The sequence below is a fragment of the Rhinopithecus bieti genome, unplaced genomic scaffold (assembly GCF_001698545.2).
Source record: "Rhinopithecus bieti isolate Rb0 unplaced genomic scaffold, ASM169854v2 scaffold_6380, whole genome shotgun sequence".
Classification (NCBI taxonomy): Eukaryota; Metazoa; Chordata; class Mammalia; order Primates; family Cercopithecidae; genus Rhinopithecus; species Rhinopithecus bieti.
In genome coordinates, this window is record NW_016806642.1 from 4,424,896 (window position 1) to 4,439,734 (window position 14,839).

General features: G+C 41.6%; 1 long non-coding RNA gene across 1 annotated transcript in view; it reads left to right on the forward strand.

Moving 5' to 3' along the window:
• The first annotated feature begins 6,465 nt into the window (after positions 1-6,465).
• The window catches only part of LOC108532888 (uncharacterized), a 17,438-nt gene continuing 9,064 nt past the window's right edge, over positions 6,466-14,839 (forward strand). Inside the window, exons 1-3 of the long non-coding RNA XR_001886574.1 lie at positions 6,466-7,154; positions 11,879-12,022; positions 13,815-13,874. This is a non-coding gene — a long non-coding RNA (uncharacterized LOC108532888). The remainder of the gene's footprint in view (positions 7,155-11,878; positions 12,023-13,814; positions 13,875-14,839) is intronic.

Genomic DNA, 14,839 nt, shown 5'->3' on the forward strand with positions numbered 1-14,839 from the left:
TTTTTTGAGACGGAGTCTTGCTCTGCCACCCAGGCTGGAGTGCAGTGGCCGGATCTCAGCTCACTGCAAGCTCCGCCTCCCGGGTTCACGCCATTCTCCTGTCTCAGCCTCCCGAGTAGCTGGGACTACAGGCGCCCGCCTCATCGCCCGGCTAGTTTTTTGTATTTTTTAGTAGAGACGGGGTTTCACCGTATTAGCCAGGATGGTCTCGATCTCCTGACCTCATGATCCGCCCGTCTCGGCCTCCCAAAGTGCTGGGATTACAGGCTTGAGCCACCGCGCCCGGCCGAAATAAGATAGTGTTAACATTGATGCTGGCATCTCGGGGACGCCTGATAGATGCCATTTCGCTCTTTTTGCAGCATTCCTGGGGACATCAGGGCACTCACGCTCCTTAACACTGGACAGGAGACCTGCGCAGTCATTCTAGGTCAACACCCTCTCTGACAGACTAGGAATTTAATCCACTCAACGGGAAAATCACTTACCTGCATCACCATCTAGCTACTGACAGACACCAAGCGAGGGTTCCTGCTACCCTTCAAACACACATACCACACATTCACATTCACACACTTGCTGCCCCTCAAGCACACATACCACACACTCACACTCACTTGCTGCCCCTCAAGCACACATACCACACACACACACTTGCTGCCCCTCAAACACACATACCACACACACATTCATACACTTGCTGCCCCTCGAACACACATACCACACACTCCCACTCACACACTTGTTGCCCCTCAAACACACATACCACACACACTCACACACTTGCTGCCCCTCAAACACACATACCACACACTCACACTCACACACTTGCTGCCCCTCAAGCACACATACCACACACTCACACACTTGCTGCCTCTCAGACACACATACCTCCCCCCCACACACTTTCTACCTCTCACACATACACACATTCACACTTGCTGCCTCTCAAATACACATAAAACGTACACACACTTCCTACCTCTTAGACATACAACACACACACTACCACACATACACACACGCATACATGCACCCCCTCTTTTTCTCCTGGAAGATTCAGACCGGCTCTGAGGCCTGAACGTGACTTCCTCCTAGCCTTGGCAGTGGCGTGGGCGGGGACCTCCGGGACAGCAAACAGAGGAAATCAGTCACTACACTCGCCCTCAGCCAGTGCACAAGGAGAGGGGGACCCAGCCTGGAGTCCCTCGGCCAGCTCCGCAGGAGGCCTCTGCTGGCGGGAACTGGGCCCCTTTTGGTAACAAGGGGAATCACTGCAGCCCAGTGAGAAACACATGCGTTGGGCTGTGGAATGTCCAAAACTGTGAAAATTAAGGAAATAGGCTTTAGGATTCACTTGAAAAGTGAAATCGGCAAATGAAAGTTTTCTAACATGATGAGATCTTGGAAATTATTCACTGCATTTTCGGGGGGTTTTAATAATCACTGCCCAACTAGAGCAGCTGTTTTTCCCCTCCCAAGGCCCCATTTTGTGAATTGAGACTGAAATAACTGGCCAGGTCTTTCCCTTGGGCACCCTGGAATGTTGGGAATATGAATGGCCTCTTAGTAGAGTTGGAGCTCCAAAGGAAAGGACCCTTTAGAAACAAACTTCCATGGTGCCACCGCACTCCAGCCTGGGCCACAGAGTGGGACGCCATCTCAAAAACAAAACAAAACAAAAATCCAACCCCCCAAAAAAACCTCCTGTTTAAAATCACAAAATTATTATTATTCATTGCAGAAAATCAGATTTTTTTTCAGAATCAGAAAATAAATGGAAATCCCACCACCCAGAAAACCACTGTTAATCTGATGTACAGCATTATATGTAATCACATCGAGCACAATGCTTTGTCACCTTTTTCATTTGAATCAAATATCATGGAAAAATATTTTCCATACATGTTTTAAAATCACTACTTCATATTCCATTGTACATTTATTTAACCAAAGCCCGATTGAAGAACTTAAAAATTGTGTCCGGAAGTATTGCTATTTAAACAGGACTGGAATGTGCAGCTTTGTAGTTATTTTTCTTCTTTTCTTCTTTTATTCTTTTTTTTTTTTTTTTTAAGAGATGGGGTCTCTCTCCCCCAGGCTGTAGTGTAGTGGCACAATCATGGCTCACTGCAGCCTTGACCTCCTGGACTCAGGTGATCCTCAGACCTCAGCCTCTCAAGTATCTGGGATTACAGGCAGGGCTCATCTTGCCCAGCTGTAACTATATCTGAACACATTCTCAATTATTTGCATAGGTAGATTTCCTGAAAGTGATATTGCTGGGTTCAGGAATAAGGATTGCCCTACAATGATCCTTTAAGACTTATGATGGCCGAGTCGGGCAGATCACGTGGTCAGGAGATTAAGACCATCCTGGCCAACATGGTGAAACTCATCTCTACTGAAAATACAAAAATTAGCCGGGCATGGTGACACGTGCCTGTTATTCCAGCTACTCGGGAGGCTGAGGCAGGAGAATCGCTTGAACCAGGGAGAGAGAGGTTGCAGTGAGCCAAGATCGCGCCACTGCACTCCAGCCTGGTGACAGAGTGAGACTCTATCTTAAAAAAAAAAAAAAAAAAAAAAAAAGACTTACAATTCTCCCCCTAACCTCCAGTATTTTCCCAGACTTTCTGTAATGTTTATTTACCAAAAATTGCTTGAGTGCCCATCACATGCCAAGGCATGCCAGAATATAGAGATGGATACATTATACCACAGACCTGCAAAAAATACACTGTAGTTCAAGGTACCATAGATACTGTTAGAGAAAGCTTTGGGCAGCCGGGTGCCTGCCCAGTTTGGGGAGGGTCCTGAACGACCAGTAGACTTTATTTTTTTCTTTTTTAAAGAGAGAGTCTTACTCTGTTGCCCAGGCTGGAGTGCAATGGTGTGATCACGGCTCACTGCAGCCTTGACCTCCCTAGCTTAAGTGATCCTCCTGCTTCAGTCTCGCAAGAAGCTGGGACCACAGGCATGTGCCACCACACCCAGTTAATTTTAAAATTTTCTATTGTAGAGATGGAGTCTCCCTATGTTGCCCAGGCTGGTCTCGAGTTCCTGGGCTCAAGCCTCCCACTTTGGCCTCCCAGAGTGCTGGGATTACAGCCGTGAGCCTTTGCGCCCAACCTGACTTTCTTGAAACTAACAGATTGAGAGGTGACAGGAAGTTAATGGGGAGTACTGAAGAAGGATGAGAAAGGCAAAGAGAGAGCCAACGGGAATGTCCTATACGGAAACAAGGTGCCTGGGTATGTGTTCAAATAAATGAACACATGTGAGTTATCTTTTTTTTTTTTTTTTTTTTTTTTTTTTTTTTTTTTTGAGACGGAGTCTTGCTCTGCCGCCCAGGCTGGAGTGCAGTGGCCGGATCTCAGCTCACTGCAAGCTCCGCCTCCCGGGTTTACGCCATTCTCCTGTCTCAGCCTCCCGAGTAGCTGGGACTACAGGCGCCCGCCTCGTCGCCCGGCTAGTTTTTTGTATTTTTTAGTAGAGACGGGGTTTCACCGTATTAGCCAGGATGGTCTCGATCTCCTGACCTCATGATCCGCCCGTCTCGGCCTCCCAAAGTGCTGGGATTACAGGCTTGAGCCACCGCGCCCGGCCAATGTGAGTTATCTTATGTGCTTGCACTGAGAGTAGAGCTGAGAAGGAGAGCAGTGACGTAAGGCAAATAAACAGCCTATTATGTCATGCTGAGAAGGTTTGGACTTTGTTCACGTAGCAACAAGAGAAAGTGATTTACGGAACCTTCAAGGTCATGATGAAATTAGATCTCATCACTTAACCCAGTGAAGGACACTGTCTTCTGTGGACCCCAAAAATCATTCCTGGGGAGAGAAAACAAACGATAGGAAGATTTACAAGAGAAATATCCCAAAAGAGTATTGAAATGAAAACCGCAGAAAAATCAATCAAATGTACTACCATGTTCATCACACTTAAGTGCTGTAGTTATTAAGTATGGTCCTAAACATCTGTATTAGTCCATTTTCATGTGGCTGATAAATACATACTGGAAACAGGGCAATTTACAAAAGGAAGAGGTTTTAGTTGGTCTCAAAGTTCCACATGGCTGGGAAGGCATCACAATCATGGTGGAAGGCAAGGAGGAACAAGTCACATCTTACATGGATGGCAGCAGGCAAAAACAGAGAGCTTGTGCAAGGAAACTCCCATTTTTAAAACCATCAGATCTCGTGAGACTTATTCACTATCACTAGAATAGCATGGAAAAGACCCGCCCCCCCATGGCTGTCTCATGGCTCTGGGCTTCCATCAGCAGGAAACAAGAGGGATCCCTGGGGTAACATGTGCCTTGGAGAAGAACATTCCTTCTCTATCCTTCACATAAGCATTGTCAAAAATGAAAAGGGAGGCCCAGGACTCTGTATGTTGTGGAGAAGAGACTCCTCCCCACAACAACCCCCCACAGCCCCACACTCCCACATTCGTACCACCACTCTCTGCAACCATTATAACCCCATTATGCTGTTGTCCTTGTTTATGTCAGTCACACAAAAAGTCCAGGACTTCTAGGTTATCTCTCATACCCAAAGCTAATCCCCGTGTGGCTCTAAGGGCAGTGAAATATCTTATATCATAATACTCCGTATCTCTCTTCTAGATTTTTTTTAACCACCTGCCATCCTACATCTTTTATTAAGTAACTTGTCTCCCCTTCTTAAAATGTAAGCTTCTTTAAAGCAAGGGTGTTTGTTTTGTTAGCCACTTTATCCTTAAAGCTTAGAACAATACCTGGCAAATAGAAGGTATTCAAATAATATTTGTCATGTGAGTTAATATTAAACATTCTTATTTTATATTCTATGTCTTGTCATTCTACATTTGGAGACTGCAGGTACGATTTTTACCGTGTCTTCTGTCTAGTTTTTACCCGTTATGCCGTTTACTTTTATGTTTTGTGGATTTTGTGAGTTTATATTCCTTGGATTTTATCCATAGAAACTACTTGAGGCATAGATTGATGTTACATTCATTCAGAGATTATTTGTGTTTACTTTTACTAGTTGCCTGGGGTTAACGACTTACCCAGGACCAAATTAATCTCTCTCCCTTGGTTTTTTGTTTTTGTTTTTAACTACGTAAGTGGGTGAATTGACCTGCAAACCCATGTGTATGAGAGTATCAACTTTGGATATAAATTATTGAAAGGGGAAATATACATATTTCCTTTACCAAATGCCAAGGTACAGAGGGGCAAGTTTCCTTGCTCCTTTCTGTGCAGCAGATTTCTTTCCTGTTCATCACTGCACTGTAAGTGCAGCCCTTTTAGGGTTTGCAGCTTTGTTAGATTTTCCCATCGTGGGTGAGTTTTAGCTTGAGCTGATGTCTAAAAATCCAGTGTTCTTCAGATTTCTCAAGTGTAGCCCGATTTTTATATGAAATCAGCAATTTTAAGTGTTGGCAAACAATTTAAAAAATGTTTTAATGTGCTGGGAAAAAATCACCGTGGGCCATATTTGATCTTTATAAGTTTACAATCTCCGTTCTAAACAGACTAAGCCATTAACCCATCAATCAACCGATGTGTATTGTATTTATATGATGCAGAATGCATTTTGTTAGAATGCATCTGTTCAATACAATAACCACAAATGTGGAAGGAAAAGTCCAATTTTAGATTTGTTTCTTTTTCTCTATAAATGTAATTGTCAGATTATGTGTCTAGATTTTTAATTCAGGAAATATCACTGTATCTATAATATGGGGAAATATAGGACATAGTTCTTGCTCTCAAAAATTTTACATTCTATGCATTACAGAATGTGCAACATGGATTGAAGTGTCAAGAGATTTAAAGAAGAGCAACTAGAAAATCATTGGCTCAGTCTGAGTCTGCTTTAAAGGAGCCTTAACTAGGGTGGGCATGATGGCACTAGAAGGAAAAGGGCAGATATCAAGTATTTAAAAGATGATGTGACAGGAGTTGATAATGCATGTGGGGTAAGAATAAGGGAGAAATTATATTTCTTGCTTATGTGGTTGGGAAAATTTTAACCAACCATTATGTTTTGTGACTGTCTAAAGAGTATCTTCAATGATTATTTTGAAGGTAAGAAAAAAAAAAGAGCCTAATGTCAGCCAGGCGCAGTGGCTCAGGCCTATAATCCCAGCACTTTCAATGGCCGAAATGGGTGGGTGAATTGCTTGAGCCAAGGAGTTTAAGACCAGCCTAGACAATATGGCAAAACCCCATCTCCACAAAAAATATATAAATTAGCTGGGTGGGGTGGCGCACAGCTGTAGTCCCAGCTACTCAGGAGGCTGAGGTGGGAGGATCACCTGAGAGTAGGGAGGTTGAGGCTGCAGTGAGCCATGATCATGCCACTGCACCCCAGCCTGAGTGACAGAGAGAGACCCCTGCTTCAAAAACAAAACAAAAGGCCAATATCACTCTTCTTTTGGTTTCTTCATTTCTTGTAAACTAAAGGCAATGTGAATGATTTTGTAATCTGTATAAGGCTCGACTGATCACTTTTTATATAACAAAAAGCTCAAGTATTAGGGGAAATAGCTTGTCTGAGATAGTCATATAAATTATCCTCTTTTAGTATTTTCTCATTATTAAAGGATTACCTTTCTCCTTAAATAAACAAACAAACAAAAAACGTGCACAGGCATGTCAAGACTTGAAATACCTACAGGCTTATTGTGTTGGAAAGCCTCACTGAAATAAGACTGTTAATATTCTCCTAATTCAATGCTATTAGTTCCATTTAGGGCATTTCACCGTCGTCTGTTTGAAGGGGCTATAGGGAAACTGATGACATTAAGCAAGATAGATTATAGATCACATTCAACTCTCATCTCTCGATGGGCCTAACGGGCATAGTTCCCATTACTGCTAATGGGAGTTTTGAGCATATGCCTTTGTGCTAAAAATCTATCAATCTCCTAATCCTGGCAGTAGGTTGCAAATGGGCTTTAACTTTAAGTGTAATTGGTTAATTGGTTGAGTCAATGATCTGATTGTAAATGATTAGCGGCCAACAGGTTTTGTTTTCCTTTATTATGCCTTTTTATAGCACCAGAATTATGGAACATTTATCAACAGCCTAAAATAAAGACAACACTACGAGAATTTGGTTGCCTACACAGATTCAAGATACAATCCTGCTGGATTCTGGGTATTTTTTATTTTTTTATTTTTTACAGTTTAGGAATTACCAAATACTTTCACATATATAGTGTCACATTTGACTCTTATTGTAATTCTTCCTGAAAGTGGGTAAGGCTGCCCTATTAGCCTAATTTAGAGACTGATTATGAGAGTTGCCTTGAAGTTTCTTATCCAATGTCACAAAGCGCACCCATATGAAAACCAAGACTAGAACCTCAGTCTTTTAATGACAAATCCAGTGCTTTATCCTGGGCTCCAAGTCACTTCTTGGCCATTCAATTAAAATGTGTTCTGTTGTGGTTTGAATGTGTGCCCCAAAAAGCATGTGTTGAAAATGTAATCCTGAATGCAGCAGTGTTGGGAAATGGAGCCTCATCAGAGGTGTTTAGGTCAAGAGAGCTCCACCCTCAAGAATAGATTAATACTGATTGTAAAAGGGCTGAGACTGTGCTTTCCATTTCTTATGCATGCTGTCTTGCCCTTCCACTTTCTGTCATGGTAGGATGCAGCAGAGGAGCCCTCGACACTGATATCCCAGCCTCCAGAACTGTATGAAATAAATTTCTGTTCTTTATAAATTATCCAGTCTCAGGTATTTTGTTTATAGCCACATAAAACTGAGATATGTTTCTTCAGGGCTCATTACATGTGTGGCTGCATCAGGCTCTGGGGGCTGCAAGAGTGCACAACATTGCCACTACTCTCAAATGACTTAATGTTTATTTGATGAAAGTTTGTATACAATATAAAATGGCTACAGGTCAGGTGCGGTGGCTCATGACTGCAATCCCAGCACTTTGGAAGGCCAAGGAGGGCAGATTACTTGAGCCCAAGAGTTTGAGACCTGGGCAACATGGCCAAAATCTGTCTCTACAAAAAAATACAGAAATTAGCTGGGTGTGGTGGTGTGTGCCTGTAGTCCCAGCTACTTGGAAGCCTGAGGTGGGAGGATCATCTGAGCCTAGGAGGTTGAGGCTGTAGTAAACTGTGATTATACCACTGCACTCCAGCCTGGACACCAGAGAGAGAGACCTTGTCTCAAAAAAATAAAGTGCTAGGTGCGGTGGCACATGCCTGTAATCCCAGCACTTTGGGAGACCGAAGTGGGTGGATCACCTGAGGCCAGGAGTTCAAGACCAGCCTGGCCAACATGGCAAAACCCCATCTTTATTAAAAAATACACAAATTAGCCGGGCGTGATGGTGGGCACCTGTAATCCCAGCTACTTGGGATAGTCTCAGCTGGGACTACAGGTGCCCACCACCATGCCCGGCTAATTTTTTGTATTTTTAGTAGAGATGGGGTTTCACCGTGTTAGCCAGGATGGTCTCGATCTCCTGACCTTGTGATCTGCCCGCCTTGGCCCCCCCAAGTGCTGGGATTACAGGCATGAGCCATCGCGCAGGGCCTAAATCTTTTTAAGAGACTCAGTCTTTGTGGCCTGACACCTGGGGAACAGTCAGCTTCACAAAGTTGGGATGCCACACCTTTGTTTCTTGAACCATTTAGGGATGTGATTCAGGAGAACACTCATCCCCCTACACAAGTCTCTAAAGCTAGCAAATATGGTTTGCCTGTGCTTTCAAGAACTTTTATTCAATATTCTGTTTGTACATATTGTTGTACTCAGTTTATATTAAAGGTTTCTTTTTTCCTAATGTCCTATTTTGTATAGTTTTTGTCAACATGGTGACATTTGGCAAGCGCACAGTGTGGGTTGCTGTACCTCTCTCCACAGTTGTTACCAAGGATCATGTAGGAGAAAGACTTTGAGAACTGGGAGAGAAGTGAGCAAAATTAGGCTCAAAGGAGGTAGATAGGAAGATGCTGGAAAATTAGGTGGGGATTAACAGACATGAACAGAGTTTTAAAATTGTGGTAAAAAATATATATAATATAAAATATGCCATTTTAACCAATTTTTTTTTGTTTTTTTGTTTTTTTGTTTTTTTTTATGAGACAGGGTCTTACTCTGTTACCCAGGCTGGAATATAGTGGCATGATCTTGGCTCACTGCAACCTCCACCTCCCAGGTTCAAGCAATTCTCCTGCCTCAGCCTCCTGAGTAGCTGGGATTACAGGCGTGTGCCACCATGCCCAGCTAATTTTTGTATTTTTAGTAGAAACAGGGGTTTCACCACGTTGGCCAGGCTGGTCTTGAACTCCTGACCTCAAGTGATCCGCTCGCCTCAGCCTCCCAAAGTGCTGGGATTACAGGCATGAGCCACTGCACCCGGCCCCTTTTAACCACTTTTAAGTGTATATTTTAGTGGCATTAGTTACATTCACAATGTTGTGCAACCAGCAACATTACCTATTTCTAAATATTTCCATGACCTCAAACAAAAACTCTGTACTCATTAAGCAATAACTCTTCATTCCCCTCTGCTTTCAGTCCCTGGTAAACTCTAATCTACTTTTTGTCTCTATGAATTTACCTATTCTAGATATATATTGTATATAAGTGGAATTATACAATATTTGTCCTTTAGTGTCTGGCTTATTTTACTTAGCATAATGTTCAGGATATATCCACATTGTAGCATTTATCAGAACTTCTTTCCTATTTATGGCTGGGAAATATAATGTCCATATGCCACATTTTGTTCATTCCTCTGTTGATAGACTTGGATTGCTTCACCTTTTGGCTGTTGAATAATGCTGTAATGAATATTAGCATTTTGAATCTCTCTTTTCAGTTCTTTTGAGTATGTATCTAAGAATGAAATTCCTGGGTCATATGGTAATTCTATGTTTAACTTTTTGAACTGTTTTCCATAGGGATCGCAGCATTTTGTGTTCTCACCAAAAGTGTATGAGGGTTCCAATTTCTCCACATCTTTGCCATCACTTGTTATATGTGTTTGTTTTGAAGTCATCATTGTAAGTGTGAAGTACTTATCTAATTACAGTTTTGAGTTGCATTTTCCTAATGACTAATGATGTCAAGCATTTTTTATGTGCTCATTGGGAGTTGTAATATCTTTTCAAGAAATGTCTTCTCAAGTGCTTTGCCTGTCTTTAAATTGAGTTGTCTTTCTGTTGTTTAGTTGTAGGAGTTCCTTACATATTTTGGATAGTCAATCCTCATCAGATATGTGATTTGTGAATATCTTCTTCATTTTGTGGGTTGCCTTCTCACTTTATTAATAATAGCCTTTGCTGGACAAAAAATACGGTCTGCCAATCCTGTTAAGAACTTTTATTCAGTGTTCTTTTTGCATTATTGTTGTACTCAGTTTATATTAAAGTTTTTAAATAATTTTGATGAAGTCCTATTTATTTATTTATTGTTGTTGTTGCTCATACTTTGGTATCATATCTTGGAATCCATTGCCAAATCCAAGGTCACCAAGATTTACACATATGTTTTCTTCTAAGAGTTTTATGGTTTTTGCTTTTATATTTAGATCATTGATCCATTTTGAGTTAAATTTTGTATATGGCGTGAGGTAGGGGCCCAACTTCATTTTTTTCCATGTGGAAATCCAGTTGTGCTAGCACCATCTTTTGAAGAGACTATACATTCCCCCATTGAATGAATTTGGTACCCTTGTCAAAAATCAATTGGCTATAAATGACAGGGTTTATTTCTGGACATCTAATTATATTCCACTGGTCTCTGTGTCTATTCTTATGCCAGTATCATACTGTTTTGATTTCTGTAGTTTCGTCAATTTTGAAATCAGAAATGTGAGTCCTCCAGCCTTGACTTTTTTTTCCCAAGATTGTTTTGGCTATTTCAGGTCCCTTGCAATCCCATATGCATTTTTTATTTTTTATTTTTTTGAGACCGAGTCTCACTCTATTGCCCAGGCTGGAGTGTAGTGGCATAATCTTGGCTCTCTGCAACCTCCGCCTCCCGGGTTCAAGTGATTCTCATGCCTCAGCTTCCTGAGTAGCTTGGACTACAGGCGTGAGCCACCACGTTCAGCTAACTTTTGTATTTTTAGTAGTGACGGGGTTTCACGATGTTGGCCAGGCTGGTCTCGAACTCCTGACCTCTCGTGATCCACCCGCCCTTGGCCTCCCAAACTGCTGGGCTTATAGGTGTAAGCCAACGTGTCGGGCCACAATTGCATATGAATTTGAGGATAGGCTTTTTCCATTATGCAAAAAAGCTATTGGGATTTTTATAGGGATTGTGTCCAATCTGTACATTGTTTTGGGTATTGTCATCTTAACAAATACTAAGTCTTCCAATTTATGAATGTGGGTATCTTTTCATTTATTTATATCTTCATTAATCTCTTTCAGCAATGTTTTTATAGTTTTCAGTGTATAATATTCCACTTCCTTGGATAAATTTATTCCTAAGTATCTTATACTTTTTGATGCTATTGTAATGCAAATAGAATTGCTTTATTTCCTTTTCAAATATCCACTGCTGATGTATAGGCAACTGATTTTTGTGTGTTGATCTTGTAACCTGCAACTTTGCTGAATTCATTTATTAGCTCAAGTAGGTTTCTTGTAGATTCTTTGGTCATAGAGATACAGTTTTACTTCTTTCTTTCCCATTTGGATGCTCTTTCTTTCTGCTTTGTGTCAACTTGCTCTGGCTAGAATTTTCAGTAGGATGTTGAATAGCAGTTTTGAAAGCAGGCATCTGCATTCCTGGTGATCAAACTAATTAAATTAAAATAAATGTAATTATTTAGTTTGAGATGATTAGATTTAAATGGCTAGGTTAGGGCCTTAATCCAATATGATTGGTGTCTGTATAAGAAGAAGAGATATCAGAGTGTGCATGCACAGAAGTACGACCATGTGAAGAGGTAGCAAGAGAGCAGCAATCTACAAGCCAAGGAAAGAGGCCACAGAGGAAACCAATCCCGCCAGCATCTTGATCTTGGACTTCCAGCTTCTAGAACTGTGAGAAAATATATTTCTGTTGTTCAAGCCACTCAGTCTGTTAAATTTTGTTATGGTAGCCCTAGCAAACCAATACAAACCTCTCTAGTGGTTTTTTTCATTTCAGTTATTCTACTACTTTTCTGCTCCAAAACTTCTGTTTGGTTCCTTTTCATAATTTCTATCTTTGTATTGGTATTCTCATTTTGTTTATACACTATTTTCCTGATTTTCTTTAGTTTTATGTCCACATTTTCCTTTAGCTCTTTGAACATATTTAAGACCATTGTTTTAAAGTTTTTGTCTAATAGGTTCAATATTTGGGCTTCCTCATGCATGGTTTTTGTCAGCTTCTTTTCTTTTCTTTTCTTTTCTTTTTTTTTTTTTTGAGACACAGTCTCATTCTGTCGCCAAGGCTGGAATGCAGTGGTGCAATCTCAGGTCACTGCAACCTCCACCTCCCAGGTTCAAGCAATTCTCCTGCCTCAGCCTTCCAAGTAGCTGGGACTACAGGCACATGCCACCACTCCCGGCTAATTTTTTGTATTTTAGTAGAGATGGGGTTTTACCGTGTTGCCCAGGTCGGTTTCGAACTCCTGAGCTCAGGAAATCCGCCTGTCTCTGCCTGCCAAAGTGCTGGGATTACAGGCGTGAGCAACCGTGCCTGACCCATATTTTCTTTTATTGAAGTATATGTTCCTGTTTCTTTGTGTACCTTCTTGTGATTTTTTGTTTGTTTGTTTCTGAAAACTGGACTTTTGTATAGTATATTGTAGCAACTCTGAAAATAAGATTCTTCTCCTTCTTTGGGGTTTACTGTTTTATTTTATTTTATTGTGGTTGTTTTTGTTTTCATTGTTGAGGCCTGTAGTAGTCTTGTTCTAGTAACTTTTCCTATTTTTGCAGAGACTTCTCTTTGTCATGTGTGTTTGCTGAAGTGTCTGTGCCTTAGCTGGTATTCAGTGAGTGGGTTTTTTTGTTTGTTTATTTGTTTGTTTTTTTTTCGAGACATAGTTTTTGCCCTGTTGTCTAGGCTGGAGTGAACTGGCAGGATGTCAGCTCATTGCAACCTCCCAGGTTCAAGCAATTCTGCCTCAGCCTCCTGTGTAGCTAAGATTGCAGGCACACGCCACCATGCCCAGCTAATTTTTGTATTTTTAGTAGAGAAGGGGTTTCACCATGTTGTCCAGACTGGCCTCGAGCTCCTGACCTCAAGTGATCTGTTTGCCTCAGCCTCCCAAAGTACTGAGATTACAGGCGTGAGCCACCACGCCTGGCCTTCAGTGAGTGTTTTGACAGAATTTTACCTGAATGTCAAGAGCTAAAAAACAAACAAACAAAAAACAAACGAAAATACTTTTCTCAGTCTTTGCCGATGGGTCTGTACTGGGGCCCTCCTTCAACACTTAGCCAGGCTTGCACTGAGCTTAGGAATCAACTGTGATGAAAGCTGAAGTTTTTATCACATCTTTTCTGACAAGCATCTTGCCCTGGGCCCATGCATGGCTTTCTAAATTCCCTGCATACACAGGTGCTTCTGATTGTCCTAACTTCCCAAAGAAACTCTGTCCTCAAATTTTTTGCCTAAGCCTTAGGTGGTTTATCACGTGTCTCAACTGTGACCCCTTGCCTCAGGCCTTGTTCTTCTACCTTACAATGATTCAAGCAATGCCTGCTGCTTTTCCAACCTGGGTTAGTTCAGAGTTACACAAACAGAGGTGAGTATTTTGTGCCAGTCCTTCACGTACCCTCAGACGGTTTAAAACCGATCTACACAATAATTTGCAAATAAGGTCTGCTTTGTTCCCTCTAGAACCAGGGACCACACTCACATGCTGGCAGTATGGGCTTCTGTCTTCAGGACCATTGCAAGGTAAGGTGTGGAGTAAGAGCAAATAAAAATGCCACAAAACTTTTCTACCATTTTTGAGTTTATTTTATTTATTTATTTATTTATCGAGACGGAATCTCTCTTTGTCACCCAGGCTGGAGTGCAGTGGGGCGATTTTGGCTCACTGCAATCTCTGCCTCCTGGTCTCAAGCAATCCTCCTGTCTCAGCCTCCTGAGTAGTTGGGATTACAGGAATGTGCCATGATGCCTGGCTAATTTTTTGTATTTTTAGTAGAGATGAGGTTTCACCATGTTGGCCAGGCTGGTCTCGAACTCCTGACCTCATGATCCGCCCACCTCAGCCTTCCAAAGTGCTGGTATTACAGGCGTGAGCCACCATGCCCAGTCTTATCTCTATATTATATACATGTTATATATATTAATTATATATTATATATACACATATATATACATATATAATATATACATGTATATATATAATATACATATATATATTTATCTTAGTTAGGGACTCACTCTGTCACCCAGGCTTCAGTGCAGTGTCAAGATAGTTCACTGCAGCTTTGACTTCCCAGGCTCAAATGATCCTCCCACTTCAGCCTCCCCAGTAGTTGGAACTACAGGCATGCACCACCAGGCCTGGCTAATTTTTATTTTTTTATTTTTTGTAGAGACAGGGTCTCACTGTGTTTCCCAGGCTAGTCTGAAACTCCTGGGCTCAAGAGATCCTCTTGTCTTGACCTCCCAAAATGCTGGGATTACAGGCGTGAGCCACTGCAACTGGCCCATTTTTAATTTTTCTTAATTCAGCATCCATTTGGTTGCTGTAAGCCTCTGAGTTTTTTCCAGAGTCTGACAAAGTTAATTCTTACAGATTCTGCTTGTTTTTTGAGTTTCTATGGAGGGACAGGAGCTTGGGGCTGCCTACGCTGCCATTTTGCTGACCTAAGTAGGGTTTGAAATCTTTTTTTTTTTTTTTTTTTTTT